The 10,159-nt window shown below is 33.0% G+C and overlaps 1 pseudogene; it reads right to left on the bottom strand.

Moving 5' to 3' along the window:
- Nucleotides 1–1,539: 1,539 nt before the first annotated feature.
- The window catches only part of LOC147400335 (bifunctional riboflavin biosynthesis protein RIBA 1, chloroplastic pseudogene), a 40,422-nt pseudogene continuing 31,802 nt past the window's right edge, over nt 1,540–10,159 (bottom strand).

The raw sequence follows: 10,159 nt of genomic DNA, 5'->3' as shown, positions 1-10,159 counted from the left end.
GGCTCAGTCCGAGCGATCGTCGTAACAACCTCTATTTTGCCTTCTCTCCTAGGGATCAACAGCGATATACTTCCTTCTGTACTGAAAGCATGATCATCTTGCTTGCGGATAGAGAATCTCTTGGTAAACTCTCTTGCCTAGCAGGCTATTGGTTATCAAAGTTCTGGCTTAGGTTCCGATTATATTCAACTAAACCATCCATTTTTATTTGCATTTCCTTCTGTTGTTTTCTCATGGCATCCAACATTACCAAAAGTTATGCATCTGCAGCTGGAACCGTTGGTAGGGGCGTATTGTCTTCGTTTGTTCTTGTGGATCTCACCATTGTTTCAACTGAAATCAATCTTCTTCTGGTGTTCCCACGGACGGTGCCAATTCTGTGCTACCAGACTCTAGTAAACGGCTACGAAGAATCCAACCGCACTGATCTAAAATCGATCCTAGCACCTCTCTCTTCATGGTGGCGTGGTACCTATCAAAATCACTCCAACGCTCAAGTTAGTGAAGTCGAGGAAATCATCCTTAGTACTAGTTAGACTCTAATATCTCCCAAAAAGATCCCCCTTAATAGTGCTTACGCTACTTATCCCCCCCAACTGCCCATAGGATTTCCTCCTTTATAGGCTGTAATCATAGGACTTCCACTAACTCTGCGGAGTTGTTTACCTAATCGGGATCTTCTAGATCGATTATACTTACCTGCAGAGATCTCTTCTGTGATCTCCGGGATTGACGTGCACGTAACAGTTTTACGATTTTCCTATGACTTGGCCTGCCATGCTTGGTATGCCTGGTCTAGCTTATTGCTATGTTGCCTTACTAGCCAGACTAGGGAGGTCCCTATTCTTACCTACCCTACTTGTAGGGCTGCGCCCCATATACTGTTTTACGCCTGGTACCACATAATTGATTCAAACACCTGTATGGTTTAAATTTAACATGCAATTATTTCCCTCTACAACCACGATACAATTTTGGTAGATAATTATTATGCACTCTAGGATAATAGTTATTTAATCTTAATTAAGCATTTGGGAAATGAGAAGGGTCAAAGACGTTTCTTTTGAGACTAAAAGTGAAATTGAGTATATCGTTAGCATAGAGTATATAATGCAATGTGAATATAAACCTAAAATCTTAAAGAGCAAAAGTATTAAGAATTTGAAAGAAATTCAATAGAGAATTAATCTGTATGGAACTTGCAACGTATATATTTGCATGTGGTGGTCTTGGATATGCAACTACTCAAGATATCATCTCACTATCCTTTGGGTTGTCCTTCCCTTTGTCACTATATGACAGAACCAGTTGATTTGTGTATGAGATTACAAATCGATGACACTTGACCTCAAACTGATTCCCTAGAAACTAAAAATATAATTTTCATAAATAACTACATCATCTCCAACATTTTGAACTTGTTTCCTAACAATATCAGCTATAGGATTCAAAAACAACATATTGAAAACAACATAAGGATCTAACCATGATATAAATTAAGCTATAAGGTTGATTGGATAGTTTAAAAATTTTGGTTACCTATGCACCAATGCCATATTCTTGTGAATCAATGGGCAAGCCCAACTCCTCGTTGGCTTCCACAATGTCACGACCATCGTCTTGCGGGTTGTATGCACAAAGCTTGTGGCCCAGACCAATGCCCCTTCCCTCGTGTCCACGTAGGTATACTAACACACCTCTCCCAATTGTTTCAATCTGTTGCATTACAAGTGTCAGTTGGTTCCCATTATCACATTTGGCTGACTCAAATATGTCTCTTTTGAGACACTCATAATGTACTCTTACAAGAATATCTTGCCCATCACCAATCTCACCCTGTTTACATCACAAACATGTTAATCAATTGGGGTCATATTACAAATCAGAGTCACATTTGGGGTCATATTATTACTCTAAAATAAGAAGAGTATCTTTAATGCCCTATTGGTATTGCATATTGCACCTAGATTTTCAGGTTTTGTTACTTTAAAACAATGAAACATAAAGAAAAAAAAGAAATATTTCCTTAAATTTCAACTTTTTTTCTTACTTTAACACCATCTTTAGCTAGGTTACTATAACTATCTGAATCTAAGTTGTCATACGATGTACATAGGACAATAGAGGGAGTTACAACTTACAGTGCAGTGAGGTACTTGATGTTTGTTGATTTGATAGTGTTTATGATAACCTAAAATGCACAAGCCAAATAAAAGAAGAAAGAAGCATGTGAGCTACGAAAAGGTTTTATAATGTGAGTATTAAAATTCGGCTAATCACTTAGAAAATCAAACAAATCATCCAAGTATGCCAAATCACATTGGGGATGTAAAGACACCCCATTTTTGCACTTGCTTGATTAATCAACTCGTCAATCCGATTGTGACGGTTCCCAATGATGGATGAATATTTCAATATTTTTTATTTGTTGCTAAATATGTTTTAAAAATTTGAATGAGGTATCTTAAGCAAGTAAAACTTTAAAAACCATGCTCACTAGGAAAATATGACCCCAAAATGCAGAAATCATCATTTTCAGATAAAAAGAACCTTTACGAGAAAAATCATCAAAAAATGATCAAATTACTAAAATACCCCTAACATCAAAACATCCCTAGAGCCTACATTACGTTTAGGAAAATCCTTTCGAACACATAAAACAACAAATTAAAATCAAATAAATCGTTTCGCCAATTTTCTCTAAATTTGACAAAATTATGAAAATGCCCTCATAGGATACACAATTATTTCATGCAAAAAATCTACAAATGACACAAATAAATATTCTCATTGAATTCCTTACAAAAAAATCGATTTCAAAATATTCTAAAACATCAAAAATCAACCTCTCAACTCAAAAGCCCTCTTTGAAGGCAAAACGATAATTTTCCAACCATAAAATTCAAAATTTTGAAATTAATAATTAAAATATTAATTAACGTGAAGTGAAATATTAATAAATCGAATTGAAATTTTTAAACAAATAAAATTAATTAATTAAACCCACGAGTCAAATTTTAAGTGGGACTCATATAATATTTATTAAAAGATCCCTCCATCTAAGGGCCCAAATTTTTAAAATTTAGTCACACTTTTTGATTCTTAATAAAAAATAGACTATTTACTTGTCATTTTTGAAGTATAGAAAGTCAAATTCTCGTAAAAAATGAAAACGACGTAAATTTTACGGTCCCAATGGGCCGAAAAAGTAAATTTTTGTTAGAGATAGAATTTCTAGAATTTGACCATACCATTAGATCCAGAACAAAAAATTAGATAAAATAGAGTATTCATTCATCACTTTTGAAGTCCGGATGGTCAAGTTATCGTCAAACGAAACAATAGGTAAAATACCGATTTCATCCTGCACTTATATAAATTATTTTTTTAATCAAAAATACTATTCATCATCACTTTAAATAGTTACAAAAAAGCAAAAAAATTTCACACAAAAAAATATTTAGTTTTTTCAAATCTTCAAACTCCGATTCATCGCAAACGGTCCGTCTTCAACCTCCAACGCAGAAGGGAAAAACGTCTACAGCCTCGTCCTCTATAAAAGCCACCTAGTTTCATTTCATTTTCTCTTATTTTTCACCTCGTATAGTCAAAAATCAATCGTATATGATATAGGGGTTTCGAAACTTTGACCCTAGATTTCATCTGTTTTGAGGCCAAACCGTCCTCTGTCTTAAAAGGGAGAAAGGACGACAACATCGAGATCTTCAAAACCACCAGGTCAAATTCAAAAATCAACTACCTCAAAGTTTGATTTACCTTGATTTCTACGCATGCGCTTTAATCCAATGGCATAGAGAATTGTAAGGACTCAATTTTTATTAACAACCGTAGATTGTAAAAATTGCATTTAAGGTTTTAAAGAAAATTTATTATATGTTTCAAAAATATAGAATTTTTTTCGCTATTTCAAATTCATGCAATAACTTGCATATTTGATGTGTTTAATTTTATTTTATAATAAATTATATGTGAATAGGATATTTTACCTGGTTATTTCCGCTAGTTAGGTTTCGTGCACTGTTCGGACCCTATTTTGATATAAATTTTGTAAATTTTCAATTTAAATGATAAAAATGAATTTCAAAATATTAAAAAGAATTTGATATCAAAAAATAAATATTTGAATGAATGAATTCGAAAAATGAATGATGTGTTTAAAAAAGTAAAAAGTGTAAGAATTAAAAAAAGGGAAAAAGAGGATAAAATGGTAAAATGTAAGAATCACATCTGAGGGGTAATGTCTACATTTTATATTGTATTGTTGTGTATAGGTTGGTGAAGGGATATATTCTAGGAATAATTATTAATTATATGTTTATTTAAATTTTATTAGCGTAGAAGCTTCGAGTTTTGTTATTTATTTTAAGCTGTGTGACTACAGTTGCATTGTAAGAAATTTTATATCCATTCTCAACTTTGTATTGCTAATATTTCATTTATTTTTAAAGAAAATTTTCTAATTACTTTTAAAGAAAATGATATATATATAGCTATTTTGTGAACTGTTAAAGAGCTTGTAATACTTGAAGGGATAGACTATCATATCATCCGAAATAATATATTATCCTGGGATGTAAGGTAGGGAGAACCAAACTCATATGTGGTACAGGACGCGTATGAAAGTGGAGTCACAATTGGAATCTGGGTTTATTCCTCTCTATCTTTATCAGTGAACTTGTAATATAAAGGTGGTCGTATAGGAATGGATTGTATATTTGGGAATCACATGTACGCCTGGTAAGTATAGACGATGATGATTTGTCAGTGATCACTAACAATCTATAGTAGTCAAACGCTCTAACACATCGAAAAGAGACCCATTATTTATGTTTACGTCAAATGGCCAGCCTAAGCCGGATAAATGATTTCACAAGTGTGGTAAATAGTGACCAATCACAAAATAAAAAACTAATACTTTATTATGAAACATCATGTCCCGATTGAAAACGATCTAGTCGTGAATCCCAACTCTCTAATTCTACTACTCCACTATTGTGTATTATGTATCTGTTGCCTTATTTTTATATATAAAATGAAATACATATTTAATGTTTCTATTTGGTCAATTAGATTTGTATAAAAAGAAAATGTTATAGTGAGTACTGTTGATTGATGTAATGTGAGTTTTAAAATGTTTAATTAGTCATCCCTAGCTATATGTACCAATTAATCGTAGTTTATTCTGTAAAACTTTACATATTTTAAAATAATTCAGTATGTTTATTCGTTCATGTTAGGAAAGGTTATTGATAGAACTTGTTTGCTTCCCTATTGGGTAACCATTCTTACTTACATTTTCCTTCTCCATTTTTTAATTTCAAATCCGAAGTTTGGCGAGACAGGTATAGAAAATGAGTGAGGACTATTTGGTAGGTCAGATAAACGACTAGAGTTCGTTACATGGTGAGTATTGGGGCTATATCCCCTATTAGTATTACTTCGTTCAGGTAGTATTATGAGTATTATATTGAGCATTAGGACTTTTGTTAGAGTGATGAATGTTTGTATAATCCTATATTTTATTTCTCCTTCCGTACTCTGATTTATCATACATTATTAGATGTATATAGGCTTCTGTTATTATTCTATTTTGTATGTATATATACAGGATATAGTATATGTCATTTATGAGGTGAAGGTTGAACGCCTTGGAATGCTAATATAAATAGAGGAGACCATGCTGAAATTTCGAGGCGCCACCTAGTACCTCGAGATCTGACATAGGACTTTGTGTTAACGTTTGGCGGGACGTCACAGATGGTATCATAACATAGCATTAGATCCGTATGGGATACATATCTATTATGTTTTGGAGAATTAGCAGATACCACAAATATTAGAGCAATAATCATAGAGTGTTACTAGGAATTTGATATCTGAGCTTATTAGTAGTTTCGTATTGGAATTACGAGTTCTTCCATGTCTAGAAGTCTATAGAGCCTAGTAAACCTAGGATAAGATTCTAGGTTTGTTCTATTAGTAATAGAAATGGATTCCATTACTAAGTTTCAGGTTACAATAGCAATTGGACTTATTTTGATACGTACCTTGTTACGGATAAACACAAGCGAAAGGAGTTGATGAGTTAGAGGCCGAAACGTAACAGGGACAAGACATATTCTGGATCAGACCACTGGCCCAATAACACAGCTAATGTCATTCATGGGACAGATGGTTGAATCTCATGTCAAGTTCAAAGAGGAAATATAAATAATACGACCACCACAACTTCGAAACCAAATGAATGAAAGATAATTAGTATCTAGTAGAGACAAACAATTACGAAACTAACAAATTCATAGGAAAAATAACCATACATGAAGAGTGAAATTATAGACATACCAACTCAATGGATGGAAGACTTTTATAAGAAACAACATATACTACTAAATCAGTAAAAAAAGAGTTGTGATATACTACGAATGTGACAAATTGGGACATAAAGAAGAGCAATGTTCGGGTCAACATCAACCGATTAAGGATATGTGGTTCAAAAAGATACTAAACAAACCAATTCAGGGAACAATAAGGCCACAAGATTTCAATAAAGTTGATAACATACTCGTGCCATCCTGAATAGATAAGACTAGCAATCGGAAGCAAGAAATAGTACAAGACTTACGACAATTGCAAGGTACACCACTAAATCCAAGAAATGAGGGAATGCTGGACTTTTTCGTAAAAGAAAAATACTATTCCACCTCAGGGACCACTACTGCAGGTCATGCCTTTGAAGAATGAGAGAATTCCCTAGTCCAACGGATACGTAAATCCAAAGATGTTGTAGAATTTTCAATGATTACGTCCACCAAGATTTTGGGGCTTTTTCGATCCGGTTGAGGTCAATGAGTGGGTTTTGAAGACTTGAGAGATCAGTGGGTAGCGGTGACTACTTTCCAATTGGATGGGGATGCCAGTCATTAGTAACGTTTTGAAAAGAATGTATTGGGAAATGGATCGTTTGAGTGGGTAGACTTCGAGAGGAGTTTTGTTGATAGATTTATATCCAAAGCTACTCGAGAAATCAAGCACTATGAGTTTTTGAGGTTAGTGCAGGGTAATCTATCAATTATAGACTATGATATGATGTTCACTAGGTTGTCATGATATGCGCCTGAGCTTATCCTGACATATCTATAAAAGGCCATAGATTCTTTAGAGGACCTTAACCCTCCCTAAGGGTTAGGAGGTAAATGATTGAGATTACCAATTATAGAGATACAATGAATCGAGCTTAGAGGGTAGAACGAGGGGAGATGGAGTTACAGATCTTGAAAAGGTAAATTCGTCAATCTTAGATTTCTTTTCTTCCCAAATCAGATCCTACCAAGAGGTCGATGTATCTGAGGCCAATCTTTCCCGGATCAATGTATTCACAATATAGAACTCTTCCCATACTGAGTTGTAGAGTTCCTCCATTACCGAGTCATAGAACAATTGAGACTCCAATGATGCCAACAAAGCCAAAGGAACCAACAAGGCAGGTTCAGAGTATGCAAGCTCCAATTTACCAACTACCCACTCCATATAAATCTATGAAGATAAGATCATTGATATGTTACGTCTGTAGTCAGGTGGGATATATCAAAGGAGAGTGCTCTCTATCATAGTTGCAAGCAAGGGTTGTGACCTAGGAGAAAGTACCTGTCTTCTATGAAGTTTTGAAAGATACAATTTTTAATTATGATATTAGGAAGTGGAGTTCTATTCAATACTAGTTTCTCTAGATCATATAATTCTATTCAAATTTTGTACACTTGCTAGATCCATAAACTACTGACATAAATCGAGTAATGAAATATTCTACACCATAGGGAGATTATAATTGATAAAAAGTTATTGAGATAGTATGGGACAAAAAGTGTTAATGAAATATGTATGATAAGGTAGAGTAGAAAATGAAATATTGCATTGAATATAAAGATAATGGTGTATTGGGAATGGAGAATTTAATGCAGTTTGTGAATTTAGTATTAGTAAATATTTGTATTATAGTAGGGATATATTAAGTGTGGATGTTGGATATTATTTTATTAAAAAATATTAAATGGTGTGTAAATAGTAGTAGTGTGTTTGCGATAAGTCTATGCATTGAGGAGTAATAGTCATGGCAAGTATGAGTAAAACACAATAGACGATGTAATTAGTGAGAGAAGTAAAGATAAAGAATATAGAATATGTGAAAAGATTATTATTGATAGATATTGGTGGGAAAGTGATATAATGTGTGTTAATTATTGTCTTAGGATTATACAAATAATGGATTAATTGGAATATGAGAGTGATTTGGAGTGATTAATTGATAAATGTATTGGATTGATGAAAAATAGGTGACATAAGATTTATGAATTGAAAATAACATTGGCTTAGAACCGAGAATAGATGATAATTGAGAGTAAGCATTGTCTATTATACATGTTGTGTGGTGACGACGAATTTGATAAGGTATGACTTCAATTTTGATGATGAAATTCTTACTAAGGAGGGAGAATAGAAATCCTGAGTTTTCGATTTGTATCTTGAAGAAAAGTAAATAATGGAATTTTGAGAAAATCTTGAAAGTGGGATTTAGGGTAAAACTGTAGGATTTTGTTCTGATCTTTTTTAATGAAACCTGACCTCACCATTGGATTCAAAATGGTTGAAAAATATTCTTTAGCCTATAAGCACACTCAAATGAATCTAAACAAAAAAATTACAAAATCCTTGATTTTCGAGTCGAACTAGGCCAAAATAATGACTTTTTGCTAGAGTAATAATTTTTAAAATTCAATCACACCATTGCATTTGTTACAAAAAATTATAGAAAATGAACTATTTACTTGTCATTTTTGGACCACAGAAAGTCGAATTAGTGTCAAAAATAAAAACGACGTCAATTGTAGGGTCCCATTGGACCAAAAAAGTAAGTTATTTTTAGAGATAGAATTTCTAGAATTTGCCCACACCATTAGATCCGGAATGAAAAATTAAACAAAATAGAATATTCATTCATTATTTTTGGAGTCCAGACGATCAAGTTATCGTCGAACAAAACAATAAGTAAAATACCGATTTCATCCTGCACTTATATAAATTATTTTTTTAATGAAAACATTATTCATCATCACTTTAAATTGTTAAAAACCAGCAGAAGGTTTTCAAAAAAAATTATTTTTTTCAAATCTTCAAACTCCGATTCGTCGCGAACGATCCGTTTTCGACCTCCGACGTAGAAGGGAAAAACGTCCGCAACGTCGTCTTCTACAAAACCCACCCAATTTCATTTCATTTCCTCCTTTTTTCACCCCGTATCATATAAAATCAGTTGTATATGATACAATAATTTCAAAATTTCAAACCGTCCTCCGTCATAGAAGGGAAAAAGGACGACGACATCAATATCTTCGAAATCACCGGGTCAAATTAAAAAAATTAATCATCTCGAAGTTTGATCTACCTCGATTTCTACATCGATCGTCTCGATTTTCATGCATGCACTTCGATCCTATCGCATAGAGAATTATAGAGACTCTCAATTTTTATTGATAACCCTAGATTGTAAAAATTGCATATAGGAGTTTAACGAAAATTTGTTATATGTTTTAAAAATATAGAAATTTTTTCATTATTTCAAATCCACTCCAGAACTTTCATATTTAATATGTTTAATTGTATTTTATAACAAATTATACGTGGGTATGATATTTCACCGGGCTATTTCCACTAGTTGGGCTTTGTGCACTGGTCGGACCTTGTTTTAATATAAGTTTTGTAAATTTTCAATTCAAATGATAAAAATAAATTTTAAAATGTGAAAAAATATTTGATATCAGAAAATGAATATTTGAATGAATGAATTCGAAAAATAAATGATGTGTTTGAAAAAGTAAAAAGTGTAAGAATCGAAAAAAGGGGAAAAGGGGATAAAACGGTAAAATGTAAGAATCACACCCGAGGGGTGATGTCTGCAATTTACATTGTGTTATTGTAATGTAAAGGTCTTCACATACAAATGGATTGTACATTTGGGAATCACATGCACGTCTGATAAGCATAGACGAAGATGATTAGTCAGTGATCACTAACAATCTATAGTAGTCAAACGTTCAAATAAATCGAAAAAAGACCCATTGTTTACGGTCACGTCAAATGGTCA

Source organism: Akebia trifoliata, chromosome 6 (assembly GCF_017979445.1).
Source record: "Akebia trifoliata isolate Shusen 1 chromosome 6, ASM1797944v1, whole genome shotgun sequence".
Classification (NCBI taxonomy): domain Eukaryota; kingdom Viridiplantae; phylum Streptophyta; class Magnoliopsida; order Ranunculales; family Lardizabalaceae; genus Akebia; species Akebia trifoliata.
Note: the sequence above shows the minus strand (reverse complement) of the source record. Positions and strands in the feature narration are given on the sequence as shown.